Here is a 17,749-nt window from a genome sequence, read left to right on the forward strand (position 1 = left end):
GCACTTTTCAACAATAAATACCATTAATTCTGTTTATTAATTCATTTACCAGCAAGCAAGCTTTGTTTCTATTACATCTAGGTGGCTGATTTTTAACCTCGTATTTTTATGTAAATTTTATTTTATTCTTTGAGAATTTTATACATGTATGCAGTGTATTTTGACTGTATCCAACCCCTTCTACCTATACATTTGTTAATGTCAGTAGTCTTCACTGTTGTTGAGAAAGCATAGTCTGAAGGTAAACAGACATGGTTTGCTTTCCAAACCCCCCCTTACTAGCAATATTATCTTGAATTACTTAGCGTTCTGAGGAAATCCAAGTTAGAAAATGTTATTGTTTTGTATTATTACTAAGACTTCTGAGCTTTGAGACAATAATTTGATTAATGTTCTAGTATTATTATGTGTAGAATTTAAACTTGAATTTAGGTCTATCAAAGGTGTCAACATTCCCTACTTTTAGGAATTTATGTTAGCTACATGATTATAAGTATTCATAATTACAATTAAGTGGCTTGGAAGATCATCTAGAAATCTCTTTATTTTGCTAATGGGGAATTGGAGACCTGGAAAAGAGAGCCCAGTGTCCCTAGATCCTGCTCTTTTCCAGTCTACTTAGTGGACTAACGTATTCCTACTGAACAGGTCTTTGTGCCTCTCCTTCTGGGAATCTGTTAGATGGTGGAAAAAGGATTCCCTAGTGGAGTAAAGCACTTGGAGACATTCTTATTCTTTGATGTTATTGGAATGACTTTATTTACTGTGACCTTGGGTTTCTCTTCATCGTTAAGAAGGGTATTTTGTGTGTTTAAATACTGCATTATTAATAATATTTGCCTGGGCATAGTGTCATGATCAATTTTTCATATGCATCATTTCCTATGCAGCTCCAGTTGAATCACAAACAGAACTTTACATCTCTTCCCCTCTTCTCTCCTCTCCTCCCCTCCTCTCCCCTTTGCTCTTCTTCCTTCTCCTCCTCTCTAACCTTTTCCTAGGAGAATGGCAGACCTGAGCCTACCTACCCACAAGACAGATCAAAACTGTTTCCCTAAGTCTAGCCAGTGTCATTTTAGTGACAAGGACACTGTGAGGCAGCTGGGAGATTGTCCAAACCTGATATTTGTGCCAGAGGACCCAAACATCCCATCCCTGAACTTCTGTAGCCCTCCGTATTCTGCTGTCTCGTCTATGTCCTTCCTTCATGAATTTCCTCCTCTCTCCTTCCATTTTCCTTCTTGAAGCCTGCAGTTAGCACCTGTAAGACGTCAAGTACTGTGGCATGGGGCTGGAGAGAAGAGAAGAAAGGTCCTAGATCTCAGTGACTTTCCATATCAAGTATGAAGCATAAACAGAGCACTTTGAGTGGCAATATGATAAGACAATTTAGGGATATTATTTACCTGTTTAATTGTCAGTTTATTTGCAAATAAAGTTCAGGTTTCCATCTTCCTTGAATTTTATATACTTTGTAAATTTCGTGTAAGTAAAATTTTTTAACCTGTTTCTCAGATAGATTCTTGTACTATTGTTCATCTCTCAAAAACCCAGGGAATATTTAAGTTAAAGTAGTTCTGCTTCCCCTAAATTCTGTCAGTCTGATTGGGTGAAAGAACCTTAATTTAGATTTTTTCCCAAAGTATAAAACTGTCAATCTCTTCTGTGATCCTAAATGTGCTATCTCAGAGATGGCTGATTGAAGCATCTGTAGATGGGGTTTTCACCTTAGGTCAGCACCCTTTTGGAAGCTCTTGATCTATAGGACTATTCTCTCTCTTTCTCATAGACATTTTAAGCTGTCCCAGCCTTTAGAAGCAGATTGACTTGTGGTCTAGATTAAAAGCTGTTTGAGAACAGAAGTCATTTCTGATTCATCTCTGAAGCCCTAGGATCTACAGAGTAGACACTCAGGATCTTAGAGAAAGGCACCAAAGAGAGAAAGAATAAAAGAAGAGAACAGAAGTCAAAGGAAGGATGAGAGGGTGACTAGTAGAGAGGAGTCTACCACAGAAAGGAGGGTTTGTGGCATTCTGGGTGGTGGCATGCTGTTAAGAGGGAAATTGAGAAGTAAGACATGACTCTCCTATTGTATTTAATTCCATGTAATATGGTGGGAACAATGGTTCCTGTTTCTTAAATTTATTGTAAAAATGAAATAAGCTAAGATTTATATAAAATACTTGGTAAATCATCCACCACTCACTAGACTTCATCAGTATTGATATTTTGTTGCAGTTTTTGCTATCCTAGTATTTTTACTACTTTTATGCACCATAAAATTCTATCTATTGGAAACCTTATCTCTTAAACCCAGAATTTCCTAAGTGTTCTGGGAAATAGATGTTAATGAGTGTTGCATAAAGGAAGAATTCATATTTAAATAAGTGTGAGAAGTACTGGATTAAAAATAAATTAACACGATTCTTTATATCAGTGCCTGTTACAGGCTTGGAATATGCTAATGCCCATTATAATTTAAAGGAGACCAGCACACACAGCATTTTCTGGGGTTGTTTGACTTGTGCATCCTTTTCCTTCCCTTATTCTTCCCTTGGAGTAGTTTATGGAATCAGTGCTTTTCACAACTTGCTTGTTCAGAGCTGCCAAACAGTGGCAGGCATTTTGAAGTGCGGGACTGGAAGCTAGCTTGTACTTACATGTGGAGTGGTAAGGACCTGTCAGATAATGTGGGGGTTCATACAAGAGCTTTAACTCTAATCTTAAGGGGTCAGTGAGGGTGATTCTAGAGAAACCTCAAAGACAAGGGATTTAGTTCTTTTAAAGTAAATGGCTGAGGATGAGTCTATATGTAAAAGAGAGCACCATGCAGAGAAGAGAAGGAAGGGTGTTAGATGCTCAGGGAGAGGAAAGATAAAACCAGAGAGCACATTTGATGCAAACTTAGAAAGTAGTGGAAAATACACACAAACCAGGAAAATCCCCTCAGATTTTGTCTCTTAAAGAGGCTACTTGGAATTTTATCCTATCTCTTTTTAGTCCTTTTTATCTTTCTTTTATACAGCAGAGTGTATAATATATTAAAATCCTGCTGCTTAGTCTTGTATGACATTGTGAGCACAAGGAAGAATTGTGACAAATTGCTTTGGAACTTCAGTTTTGGCAGCTGCAAGTATTTCTGTTGGTGAGGCATGGAGTGACCCTCAACTCTGAGGGGAGGATGACAGTTCTGTAAGCACTCCTTCAAGGTTTCCTTCATTGTCTCTCTGTTGAGGTGACTCCATTGTTTACTATCACCAACTGCACATGACCCTGACCAAGACCTTTATCTATATAAAATTTTATTAAAAATTCTCTATCAGAGTTCTCAGGTCCATCTGAAGTTCATGAATTTGAAACATGGATAGAGAAGACATATTGCCCATCTCTATTGTTCGGCTAGTGAACTCTCAGCTTCCAGGCACCTTCTACTCACATGAAGCACTGCCAAGTGTGTGCTCCATGGCTGCTCTTATGCGTCCCACATGGAGGGTGAAGCAGCAGCACCTAGGTAACTTGCAGCACGCACTGTTTCATGGCGCGTTTGTGCCAAAACAAAGTAGTCTCTGGTCTCCAGGTACCATTTATTTAATGTTTATTGCATCATTACTAATGATGCCTCAGCATCCAATATATGCCCACAAACATTGATCTCTAATGACTCTTTCAAAGAGTTCTATGATGTTTGTTGTTCAACATAAATGAAATAAGTATCTTGATTGTACAGGAAAATATGAACTTCTTTTCTAGTTATATTAAATATAACACTGAAAATTGTGTGGCACCAACACACTTTCCAATGAATGTTTGTCTAATACTTTTAAGCTTTAGTGCATATTTACTGCCTATTCAAATGTGCTGCCCTTCATTACAATGTTAACTGTTTCCTACATGATGTCGTCATGAACTAAGAGTCTGGGTACCATTACTGGGGGTTGAATATTGCAAACCTCTAGAAAATAAATTCCATTCTTGTCAACAGAAATAATCTTTTAGCCTGGCAATCTTCCTGGAACTCGGGCCCAGGATGATTCTTTACCTATAAATTGTACATGCCCTTTGGGTATCTGGTTATCAGTGTAGTCTGGGGACCATGGATAAAATAGAGTGCGTCTTGACTATGAGAAAAGAGAGCTTGAAGACCACTGCCAGACATGGATGATCACAAGTACCAACAGGGTCTCAGAACATTTAAGGATAGGCAATGAGATACACCCAGAACTTGCCAGCATGGCGTCCTGCTTGGGTATGAGTAGCACTTAAAAAATATTTCAGATACCCTAAGTTTGGACATTAATGAGGCTGGTAAAGAAATTTATGGCTGAGTGACAAGTCTGAAAGAAATACTTCCCACCTTCCCCTCAGAAGAATATCCACAGTAGGCAGGTAGGGTGCTATGAAGGAACCGAATACATTCACTTCAGGGAAACAAATGTGTTTTCCACCATTGTCAAAGAAGACTTATGTCCCTGCAGCAGAAATATCTGGATTCTGCAAAGAACCAGAGAAACAATTGTGGTATTTTTTTTTACTTTACAAGCAATAGATACTAAAAGTAACAATAGCAATAGTAACAAGTAGTAACAAGAGCAGCAAGTATAGTAGTTGAAGCAGTGTGTGTGTGTGTGTGTGTGTGTGTGTGTGTGTGTACCTATAATCTCCTATAGTTCCCAAAAGCAGTTATGATCTCCACTAACAAAATGAAAGAAAAAAGACTCAGAGAAATAAGATAATTTTGGACCTAAATCACTCAGCTGATGAGTGGCAGTCAGGACTCCTGATTTAGCAATAATCCAGATTACTTGCATTTGTTCTTATTGCTTGCTATAATAGAGTTTACATATATCCTCTGAGGGTACAGAAAGATAGCACTGCTATGATACCGACAGACAGCTGGGGTGATAGAGGTAGCTGGTAGCCTAGGATTCCTCTCATCCAGCTCAAGATATGGCCAAAGTCCGTTGTCACTCCCCTGTTTTACTGCTTGAAGACTATTCTATTCTTTAACCCTATAGGTTCTCCATTTTTCCCAACACAATGTTGGTTATTTTTGAAATTGCGTTTGTACATCAGCGATGGTTCCTTAATGAGCCATAATTATTCCTTCTCCTTTAAATAAACAGTCATATAAGGCCTCCTAGTAGATGATCTTCAGGCTATTGGCTGGCCTTAAAGGTACAGTGTTCACCAGTACCTGGAAGCCACAACCTTTCATATGCCCAGATAATAACTGTATGACCTTGATTAGATTAGCCTTTTCTCTAGTTTAGTCATGCCCCGCATAAGAAATGCTATCAGTGATAGAATATTGACTTTTAAGAGATACAGTGGAACTACTAATCCTCTCTCGTGCCTAAACTCATGTGTTGCAGCAGCCTGAAGTTGGGCATACATCTTACAATTTTCGCATGTGATCATGTCACAGCGTGGATGTGAAATAACACAAGGTTTAGAATCACAGTGTTCTTGGCTACATCCTGCCATCCTATTTATATCTATCTGTGTGTTAGAGGCAAGCCATTTAAACTTCCTGATAATGCAGACACCTTAATCCTATACCAAGAATCTCCGGGATGTGTACTTTGGATATTATTTTGCACAATGTTTAGGAAGCACGTTTGTGGTGTCTCCCCTTGCATGTGTCTGTTGGCAGAAAGGCCATATTCTCCTCTGCCCCTCACATCACCTGCTTCACTGAGGCTGTTTTCTTACCCTTGTGGCTCTTCCATCAGGTCAGAAGCATCAGCTTTGTGTTGCCCTCAACACTGCGCTTGTTGAAGCTAATGAGCTGTGACTCGGTCTGTCCCCAGTCCTCTTACTTTTAGCTTGGAAGTGCAAAGTTCCCCAGCTGATCATCACTGCTGCCAGAATCTTAAATTAACTATTGTGATAATGGGTAAAGTACGGGAAAAAAGATAGCTTGCCCTACATAACCCAGTTATATAGGGCCATCACATTCCCTGGAACCCCCCTGGATCCTTTCTCAGTATTCTATTCATGGTTTCTCAACAGCGGTACCCTCGTGTCAAGCATACACAATGGACTGTAATGCTCACCACCACACCTCACTTCATAAGTGCCAATTCCTCAGTTTCCCTAGCAGCCTCATGGGATGGAGGATTAACCGCTGAACCCGGTTCTTTCTTTTCCTCCATATTAATTTAATTGCTTACACAGTCACTTATTAAATAATACGCCTGTTCCCTTTATGCAGTTGACAGACCTATTGCAATGGTAATGAGCACATTCACTTTGTGACCCCACACCAGTCAGTTATTTGAACAGATGACCTCCCCCTCCTGTTTAGGACCACAGGTTCTCCTAGCACAGTATTCCTTTCCAAATCCCGAATCTTCCACTTAAATATGTGTGACTTGAAGCCAAACATTTATTTTAATTTTAGTTTTTAATTAATATATTATGTTTCCTCCCCCTTCACTTCCCAGGTCCTTTAATATCCCTTCCATATCCCTTTTAAAAATCTCTGGCCTTTTTCTTTAATGTACAAATGAATAAATATATAAATAAAATTTACTGAATCCATTTAATGTTATTTTACTGTATTTGTTTTTAATACTGACAGCTCGGTATTGAATAAATAAATTGGGGGTCCATCCCAAAGGGAAAAAATTCTCTTTATCTTAGCAGGAGATAATTGCTTAGATCTCTTCATCTAGGGATGGGACACTAGAGATAAAAATCTCTCCCGTCGACATTAGTATATCAACTGGGATTGTCATTGCACAGGTCTTCTTTAGGCAGCCATATCATTGAGATGTCACAGAAGAAGCATCCCTGTCATGTCTAGAAAACCATCTCCCAGGAGACTCCCTGGTCCTCTTTCTCTTAAACCTTTCTACCCCCTCTTCCATAATGTTCCTTGAGTCTTAGATTAGGATTTGTATTATAGGTGTAGTAAATGAAGCTGGGCACCACACAACCAGCTATTCTCTGCATTTTTGAGGAATTATGGCTTTCTATAATGGTCTCTATCTGATACAAAGAACTGAAGCAAAAGCCTTAATCTTTCTTTACATATAAAATAGGAACATAAATGCTACCTGAGATATAATAATTGCCTAAGAAATAAATGAAATAGCACACAGTATTTAAGATCAGGCCCCAAATGTATTGAATGTCAAAAGAAACTAGCTATTATAACTATGATACATAATAACTTTATTGTGGAACTATTACTTTCATTGGTGAATAAAAATCCTGAGTTAAGAAAGTTTTTTTTTTTTTTTTTAACTCAAAGAACTTACAAAAGGTATCACTGGGATTGAAAACAGGCAGTTTTTTGTGGTCTTTAATTTATGAATCAAAGACATTAGATAGTACTGGGTGGCAAAATGGTGGGGAGAAGATAGTATATGATTAAACAAAAGCAAACAATCCAATCAAATTAACAAGCTAGAGAGGGGGAGGGAGAGGGAGAAGGAGAGGGGGAGGGAGAGGGAAATTGAAGGAAGAGGAGGAGAAGCAGCAACAGTAGCGGCAGCACTTACCCATCTGAATTAGTCAGAAATTTCTAAAGAAGCAGAACAAATACAATCAATATATATATGCTGCAAAGGCATTTATTATATTAACTTACAGCATGTGATGCATTGATGTGGTCAATCAATGACTGTCTCAGACTGGAAAGGCTGAGGGTCTGATAGTCGTTCAGTCCACAGGGCTGAATGTCCCAGTGGCCCTGGTGTAGTATTGAAGCCAGCCCCAGAGGATTCCTAGAAGGTTATCCTTTAGTCTTGGTCTGAACCTCAAAGAATCTGGATTTCAATATTAGTGAAGGAATGCCCCCCAAGCATTCCACGTAAAGTGAAAGCCAACAGGCAAAAGACAGTTTCCTTCTTCCATATACTGTCATGTGGGCAGCTGTCTAAAGATACCACCCAGTTTTATGGTGAATCTTATTGCTGCAAATAATCTAAATAAGAAAAGTTCTTCAAAGGAGAGTTCATCTATAGCCCAGTTGACAGTTGTCACACTGCCTTACATAGAGACCAAGGCACAAAATACATACATTCGTACAAATACACACACACACACACACACACACACATAAATACACATGCACGCACATACATACACACGTTATATATGTATATAATATACATAAATTTAGATAGATAGATAGATAGATAGATAGATAGATAGATAGATAGATAGATAGATAGATAGATACAAGGATCTTCCACATGTTAAACAAATGCTGACCCAATTCCCATGGGGGAGAGAGCTGAACTCCTAAAATTGCAGACAATCTGGAGACCACAGGACAGACTGCCACATCTGCCCACATCCCTGGCTCAAGGGAAAACTGCATAGTGCCTCTGGATACAGGAATATAGGAGCAGTCAGCGGCAGAAACCTACTGGTTTCTGCCTTTGCCCAGAACTGAGGAACTGAACCAAACAGGTCACACAGCTCCCTGCACCCAAATCCCATGGGGGAGAGAGCTGGACCCTCAGGAATACGGACACTCCTGAGAGCTCAGAGGAGACTACTCTCTGCCCACATTCCTGACCCAAGAGGAAATCGACTAGTGCCATCTGTGCCCCTGGGCACTGGGACCTAGGAGCAGTCAGGGGCAGGACACTTCGGGTTTCTGCCTGCGCTGAGAGCTGAAAGCCAACTGCCAGGGGTGCCTACACACCCGAGAACAGAGCTCTCTGTTCCCAGATCCACCTGAAAGAAAACAGTACTACAGGAGTGCTAACACACAGGCCTGCAAGAGGGTCAAGCCTCTGTCAGAGACAGCAAGGCAAGCTAACACCAGAGACAACCTGATGGTGAGAGGAAGCACAGGAAGCTAAGCAGCAGAAACCAGGACTATTTGGTATCATCAGAGCCCAGTTCTCCCGCCAAAGCAAATACTGGATATCCAAACACACCAGCAAAGCAAGATTTAGATTTAAAATTACATTTTATGATAATCTGGAGGACTTTAAAAAGGACATAAATAACTCCCTGAAAGAAATACAGGACAGTGAAAACAAGTAGAAGCCCTTAAAGAGGAAACACAAAAATCCCTTGAGGAATTACAGGAAAATACAACCAAACAGGTGAAGGAATTGAACAAACTGGTCCAGGATTTAAAAATGGAAATAGAATAAACAAAGCACAAAGGGAGACAACCCTGGAAATAGAAACCTAGGGAAGAGATCAGGAGTCATAGATGCAAGAATCACCAAGAGAATATGAGAGATAGAAGAGAGAATCTCAGGGGCAGAAGATACCATAGAAAACAAATTCTGCATCACTGATCCCTATCCTACCTAACCTTCTTTACTTTTATATGAGACAGTGTCTCACAAAGTTGCCAGGGTAGCCTTGAACTCACTGAGTAATCAGATAGGCCCTGTTCCTGTTATCTTCTGGTCCCACCTTCCAGGGCAGCTGAGATTCAGGCTTGTACCTGTCTCTAATAATTTAAGATCATTCTTCTCTGTGCTGCTCCTCTAATGATACAGTCATGCAGTTGTCCTTTACAACATGACTTTGTAAAGAAACCTTTGTCCCTAAGGCCCCCAATCCTTACTTTTGTTTCTCTGACCCCGGAATAGTCTCTTCATGTGGCTGAGCTGACACAAGTCTGCCTTGCCCTCAGTACCTTTCCTCTGCCTTTTCTATTCATTTATGGAATGGTGTCTTTGGAGCTTCACTCCTGGCCAGTCCTTTCACTGCAGCCACCAGCCTCACATCCAGCCCTTCTGCCAGTCAGCCTGGGAAACTCATACCCTTCTTTCAATACATAACCAAAGTGCCTTCTTGGCTGTGACATACTTCAGTCTGCAAGCAGGTAGTAGATCACTGCTCATGTGTTCTTTCTTTTGAATTGGTCTCTAAATATCATTTACCTTAAAGTGATTTATTGCCTGTCAGTCTGTTTCAGATTAGGCCTTGAAGTCAAATGTCATGTCTTATTTATATGTGGGAGTTTCTCACTTTCACTTATCATAGATCTCAGGGAATAGCAATGTGTGTGTGTGTGTGTGTGTGTGTGTGTGTGTGTGTGTGTGTGTGTGTGTGTGTGTGTGTGTGTGTAATGTGTGCACATGTGCATGTGTGTACCTAAGTGCTTACAGAGTCAATGAAGTTACCTAGGCCTTAGTGATTGTGAGGTATAAGTAGGAGACAAAAAGACAGTGAGGGCTTAATTCTCATTAAACCTAATGTTAGATCCAGGCTGCTTTTAATCATGAATGAACCTAGACTGTCTGCCCTCTTTCTCTTCACACCTTCTTTTCCTTCTTTTCCTACTTTCGTTGTGTCTTCATTCCTCCTGCATGCCTATTCTGTGTTTGATTTTCAAAATGGAAACGTAAAGGTTCTTTAGAGAGTCAGCTGTGTTGGAAGGTGTTTTGCTGGGGCGAATGTGTGAAGGAATGTTTTCCTGAAGTGGACACAAGTGAAAGGCTAAGGCAGACTTGTGAAGGAACATTTCACTGAAGCAGACACAAGTGAAAGGATTTTCTATTAAAACAAGCACGTGAAAGGACATATGATGGATTCTTTGTTAGTGACATACATGTATTGGTGTGCCTTACATTGTGTAGTTGAGCTACATTTGTTGGGAGTCCACAGAGAGAAACACACCAAAAAACCTCTGTTTGTATGCTGTGGCTTTTTTTTTTTTTTTTTTTTTTTTTTCCTTCCTCTGACTGAGGAAGATTGACAGGGTGATGATGTCAGCTGAGACAGACTCATCTGCTAAGACAAGTCACATGGGAAGTTAAGACTTGTGCAGGATATGATGTTTGGAGGGAATATAAATAGGGCCACTGGACTATGCCAGAGGTTGGGTTAGGCTTGCTTATGGAACTAGCTCTACATTTGTTGGTCTCGAGTCTTCGCTGATATTCACTTAGCTGAAAGAGGCATAGCCAAGAATTTCTGGTATTCCTATTTGTCCTTGCTGCTGACTTGTGTTGAGGCTGAGGCCTGACTGTTTCTGCCAAGTTATGCCACTGTTAGTGATTCATGATTGTTATTCCCAACCCTACTGAACTGGTATACCCATGCGTGTTTGTGAGTAGATCGACCTGTCACTTCTTATCTGTGAACTGAATTACTCATATCCTGACAGCAGAGATGGAATTTGCTCCAGTTCTAACTAGGTCTCCTTTCTTTTCCACTACATCTGGTGGGTGGTGGGCTAGAAGGAAGGTTAAAGTGTTTAAGAACCCTCATTAAGAGTAGGTTTTGAAAAAAAATCAATGTTACAGATTTTGGATACAGAAAAGTAATCCTTATGCCTTATGACATTTTTCAATGCTTCTTCAATGGTTAGCTCAAAGCACTGGAAAGATTTTCTTCTCCAAAGCCTCTAAAATAACCTTTCACACTATCTTGTTTTACAGAGTTCTATCACAGTTCCCAGTGCCTGCACATAGCCATCAGTAGCCAGTAACATATTGTCTCAAAAATCTCTGGCCCCAAACAATCTTCCCATGTCTTCTAAATAAGGCAAAGTGAGAGTATTCAGAGCATTTTCTCACTATTTACCTCATACTGTCATCAGCCTCACTGCTGTGTGAGCTAAGGCAGGCTATACCCTATATGTTACAAATAGGGAAAGAACTCAGAGAAAGTGTGGCTGTAGCTACTGCTCAGATGTCCACATAGGCTGGCTAAAATGCCTTCCACCCTGAATGATCTCTCCCTCTTTACTAGCTAAACCATTTTCAATAGCAATGAGGCTATTTTCCTTAGAGAACCAGCTCAGTATCGGTTGACAAATGACATACAGAGATAAAATAGTGAGGGAGTTGCTGCTGGGAAAATAGTACATTAAGGGTTGTGTCCTGAAGAGTGGTAATTTCAGTAATTGCTGACTTCTCTATCTTTGTTTTTGTTTTTCTACTTTCCTCCCTGTGACTTAATGTATGTGGATGATTTTCACTGATTCCTTCCTGAGGAAATCTTTAAGTTAGATTTCCGTTTATATGGAGGCATCTCGATTTGACCCTAGAATAATCTAGAAAAGTAAATTCATTCATCGTATTATCAAATATTCCCTGGGTAAATGCTGTATGCCAGGCTCTGTCTAGGTACTGAGGAGATGCAGAGATTGCCACACTCCCTGCCCCCATGGAGTGATAAGTATAAGTGCCCTAAAGGCAGCTGAACAGAGACAGACAACTGTATTAAATGGTGGGCAAAAAAACTAATTGCAAGGTTATGCCTAGGAGCATGAGGATAAGGAATAATATTTTACATTCAGCATTGAGAAATCCTTCAAGGTTACAAAACTTCGGGATGAATCTTGAGAGATTCATAATGTAGTGCTTTCCAAGTGAGCAACAGAAAGGATTTCATAGGCAAATACAGAGTGTGTGCCAAGAAGTAACATGTTGTGACTATTGTGATGGGTGTCCTTTCCCTAATTTCTTTCTTGGCCTGTTTATCCTTTGAGTAGAGGAAGGCTACTGATTTGTTTGTTTAAGTTAATTTTGTATCCAGCCACTTTGCTGAAGGTGTTTATCAGGTTTAGTTCTTTGGTGGAATTTTTGGGACCACTTAAGTACACAATCGTATCATCTGCAAATAGTTATATTTTGACTTCTTCCTTTCCAATTTGTATCCCTTTGACCTCCATTTGTTGTTTAATTGCTCTGGCTAGGACTCCGAGTACTATAATAAAAAGGTAGGGAGAGAGTGGACAACCTTGTCTACTCCCTGATTTTAGTGCAAATACTTCAAATTTCTCCCCACTTAGTTTGCTGTTGGCTACTGGTTTGCTATATATTGCTTTTACTATGTTTAGGTATGTGCTTTGAATTAATGATCTTTCTGAAACTTTTATCATGAAAGATTGTTGAATTTTGTCAAATGCTTTCTCAGCATCTATTGAGATGATCAGTGGTTTAGTCACAAATAATATAAAACACCTTGGTGTGACTCTAACCAAGCAAGTGAAAGATCTGTATGACAATAACTTTAAGTCTCTGAAGAAAGAAATCAAGAAGATCTCAGAATATGGAAAGACCTCCCCTCCTCATGGATTAGCAGGGTTAATATAGTAAAAACAGCCATCTTGTCTAAAGCAATCTACAGATTCAACGCAATCTCCATCAATATTCCAACCCAATTCTTCACAGAGTTAGAAGGACAATTTGCACATTCATTTGGGATAACAAAAAAAAAAAAAAAAAAAAAAAAAAAAAAACAACCCAGGATTGCAGAAACTATTCTCAACAGTAAAAGTACTTCTGGGGGAATCACCATCCCTGACCTCAAGCAGTATTACAGAGCAATCATGATAAAAACTGTATGGTATTAGTACAAAGACAGGGAGGTAGATCAACAGAATAGAATTGAAGACCCAGAAATGAACCCACATACCTATGGTCACTTGATCTTTGACAAAAGCTTATGCTTTAAGATCAACAATAGACAAATGGGGCATCATAAAATTGCAAAACATCTGTAAAGCAAAGGATACTGTTATTAAGACAAAGGAGGTAAAACCATCCAGTGGAAAAAAGATAGCATTTTCAACAAATGGTACTGATTCAATTGGAGGTCAGCATGTGAAAGAATGAAATAGATCCATTCTTATCTCCTTGTACAGAGCTCAAGTCCAAGTGAATCAAATACCTCCACATAAAACCAGATACACTGAAATGAATAGAAGAGAAAGTGTGGAAGACCCTCAAACAAATAGTCACAGGGGAAAATTTCCTGAAAAGAACACCCATGGCTTATGCTTTAAGATCAACGATAGACAAATGGGGTCTCATAAAATTGCAAAACATCTGTAAGGCAAAGGATACTGTTATTAAGACAAAACAACAACCAACAGATTGGGAAAAGATCTTTACCACATCTACTTCTGATAAATTGCTAATATCCAATATATACAAAGAACTCAGGAAGTTTACACATCAGAGAACCATATAATCCCAATAAAAATTGGGTACAGAGCTAAACAAAGAATTCTCAACTAAGGAATATTGAATAGCTGAGAAGCACATAAAGAAATGTTCAACATCCTTAATCATCAGGGAAATGCAAATCAAAACAACCCTGAGATTTCACCTCACACCAGTTAGAATGGCTAAGATCAAAAACTCAAATGACAACAGATGCTGATGAAGATGTGGAGAAAGAGAAACACTACTCCATTGTTGGTGGGATTGCAAGCTGATACAACCACTCTGGAAATCAGTCTGGTAATTCCTCAGAATATTGAACATAGTACTACCTTAGGACCCAGCTATACCACTCCTGAGCATATACCCAAAAAATGCTCCAACATATAGCAAGGACACATGCTCCACTGTGTTCATAGCAGCCTTATTTATAATAGCCAGAAGCTGGAAAAAAACCCAGATGTCCCTCACCAAAAAATGGATACAGAAAATGTGGTATATTTACACAATGGAGTACTACTTAGCTATTAAAAACAATGACTTCATGAAATTCTTAGGCAAATGGATGAAACTAAAATTATCATTCTGAGTGAGGTAACCCCATCACAAAAGAACACACATGATATGCACTCACTGACTAGTGGATATTTATTAGCCAATAAGCTTGGAATACCCAAGATAAAATTTATAGACCACATGAAGATCAAGAAGAAGGAAGACCAAAATGGGAATGCTTCAGTCCTTCTTGGAATGGGGAACAAAATACTCACAGGAGGAAATAAGGAGACAAAATGTGGAGCAGAGACTGAAGGAAAGGCCGTTCAGAGACTGCTACACATAGGAATTCATCCCACATGCAATCACCAAACCCAGTCTCTATTTGGGATGCCAAGAGTTGCATGCTGACAGAAACCTGATATAGCTGTCTCCTGAGAAGCTCTGCCAGAGCCTGACAAATGCAGAGGCAGATGCCAACCATTGAACTGAGAACAAGGTCCCCAGTGGAGGAGTTAGAGAAAGGACAGAGGTAGCTGAGGGAGTTTGCAACCCCATAGGAAGAACAATGTCAACCAACCAGACACACTAGAGCTCCAGGGACTAAACCCTGGACACATGGAGCAACCCCTGGTTCCAGCCCTATATATAGCAGAGGATGGCCTCGTTGAGCATCAATGGGAGGAGAGGCCCTTGGTCCTGTGAAAGGTCTATGCCCAGTGTAGGGGAATGCCTGTACAGGGTGGTGGGAGGGAGTGTGTGGGTGGGCGTGGGAGCACCCTCAGGGATGCATGGGGTAGGGGATGGGATAGAGGATTTCTGGAGGGGAAGCCAGGAAGGGGCATAATATTTGAAATGTAGATAAAGAAAATATCCAATAAAAAAGAAAAGAAAAGAAAAGAAAAGAAAAGAAAAGAAAAGAAAAGAAAAGAAGTAACAACATGGTGTGTTCTGGGAACAATAAGCAACTGAGTGGTTGTCCTGAGGACCACAGATGACTGGGAGCCACATTGAGTGCACATTCCTTCTGGTGGGGATTGAATTGGTATAAAGTCTTGAACTGAACTGGAAGGACAGTTTCTATTTATTTTTCTTACTCTAATAGATTTAGTGAATGTGCTTATGGTTTGGAATATGTCCAAGCCTGTTTCTTCACCTAGTAAATTGGATATCTGACCTATTTGTTGTATAACTGTTATTTGAGAAAAAGTAATATGAAGAAATTGTGAAGTTTTAAACTTTTACTCATAATTTATATTATTTGATTATTAAGTGTATTCACAAGAAGCATTTAGACATTCTACAGATAATAAAACAAGATGCTTCAATAAAACATTCTATGATTGCTGACTATTATTCCATGTTAAACTTCAAGGCACTAACATTATTGTAGGCATAAAATATAGTTGAAGGGAAAGAAAAGAAAATGGAATTTATTGAGCATTTAAAAGTCTAATGCTCACTATGTTCTTTGCTTACATTTAAGTCATTTTGTTAGAATATGATTATTTTCTCCCAGCTTGACCTGACCATTATTATCCTGAAGCAAAGATTTCAGGGCTGACCCACAGAATAACCTGGGTCCTACTAGTTATGGTAACAAACCAAACAAAACAATATCATGAAAGCTAGGCTAGTTAAGTGTCTAGGAAAAAGACAGGGAACCTGTCCTGGGATGACTCCCAGGATTCGCCCTGACTTCTCCTCTGCAGATGATCTTAGGATGTCAGGAGCTGCTTAGATGCATAAGCAAGGGAAAGATAGCCAAAGGTGACACCGCATTCATAAGAATTACCCATTATGGAGTAGGTGGTATAAGTCTCTTTTAGGTAACTTCATCCAATAAACTTATTGGATTTGGGTGAAATAATTGGTATATTATTGGTATCCTGTCTTAGGTGGATAAACATTTGTTCTCATGTCCCTAGGAAAGTAGTATAAAACATTCTCAATTCATGTGTAAAGACAGATTTTATTATTTCATCTTATAAATGTATAAACAAGACTTGAAGTGTTTTAACAAATCATTCAAGGTCTCCATACTAATTGCTGGCAAAGTAGGAATTAGAAATTAAGTATGTATTAGTCAAAACTCTTAAATTTATCTCTAAACACTGAGTTTCCTGGTATATTTGTTCTGCCTTCTGTTTCTCTAATGAAATGTCCAAGAAAGATAACTTTATAAAAGAAAGATAGTTATTCGGGTGATAATTTTAGAGGTTGAAAGTTTGAGATCAGGCTTCAACACTGATCCATCCTCTGGTGGAGACCCATTGGCATTATGAACTGAGCATTCACTGAGAGCATCTGCAGAGAGTGAGAGACCCCGCCATCAAACATGGTGCCGTGCAGGGACTCCTTGGTCAGGCAAATTTTTATATAAACTCATTTCCTTGATGACTCAGGAGTTCCACTGGAGTTCCCTTAATGCTTTCTGAAGACACCCTCACACCCCTTGATCTAAGGACTTTTTACCAAACTCCTGCTTTTATACGTGACAATGGGAGAGAAGATCTGAAACCACAAACCCTTGGGTGGAAAATTGCAGTAATTGGAGAAGCACACTAATACAAATGAACCACAAGTGTTTGCAAATAGGAATAAATAAAATGTGACTTTGAAAATATAAAAATTCCTCATCAACGGGAAAAAGATAAATTTAGGAGCAATATAAATTTAAACAAAAATCCAGAGTACCATAAGAAAATTTTGTTTTACTCTTGATATACAGGCACAAATAGCTGGACATTGTTGAATAAATAGTGCTTTTCGAGAGATTAGGCCATAGGAAGAATGCTTAAAAAATAGTGTACTTCAACAATAAACATTGTTTACATTGATTTCAAATATTGAATAGCATATTTTATACTATTTTTTATTTTTTACAACACTAAGTATCTAGTTTTCCCTACGTCCCATCCCTATAACTACCTTGTATAACTAGACCTCTTGACCTAAACTATTCTCTTTTCTTTTTCTTGTTTTTAAATATTAAACACAACTTAAGTTTCATGCTGTTTTCGTTAATTTTTAAGAATTAATGATTATATTTATTTATATCTCTAATGTTGTCCCCATCCTGGTTCCCTCTCTAAGAGTTCCTCACCCATCCACCTCCTTCACCTCTGAGAGGGTGCCTGCCCCTCATCCTCCTTTCCTGGGACATCGAGTCTGTACAGGGTTAGGTGCATCCTCTCCCACTGAAACCAGAGAAGGAAATCCTCTGCTACATATATGCTGAGGCTTTGGACCAGCCCATGTATGCTCTTTGGTTGGTGGCTTAGTGACTGGAAGTTCCCAGGAGTCCAGGTTAGTTGACAATATTTTTCTTCCCATGGGATTGCCATCCCCTTCAGCTCTTACAGTCCTTT

At 39.2% G+C, this 17,749-nt stretch overlaps 1 protein-coding gene across 1 annotated transcript in view; it reads left to right on the plus strand.

The window, feature by feature from the left end:
• Agbl4 (ATP/GTP binding protein like 4) overlaps positions 1-17,749 on the plus strand; it is a 1,249,712-nt gene that overhangs the window by 653,614 nt on the left and 578,349 nt on the right. The gene's annotated exons all lie outside the window — the stretch shown is intronic.

This window comes from Rattus rattus, chromosome 1 (assembly GCF_011064425.1).
Source record: "Rattus rattus isolate New Zealand chromosome 1, Rrattus_CSIRO_v1, whole genome shotgun sequence".
NCBI classification, from domain to species: Eukaryota; Metazoa; Chordata; class Mammalia; order Rodentia; family Muridae; genus Rattus; species Rattus rattus.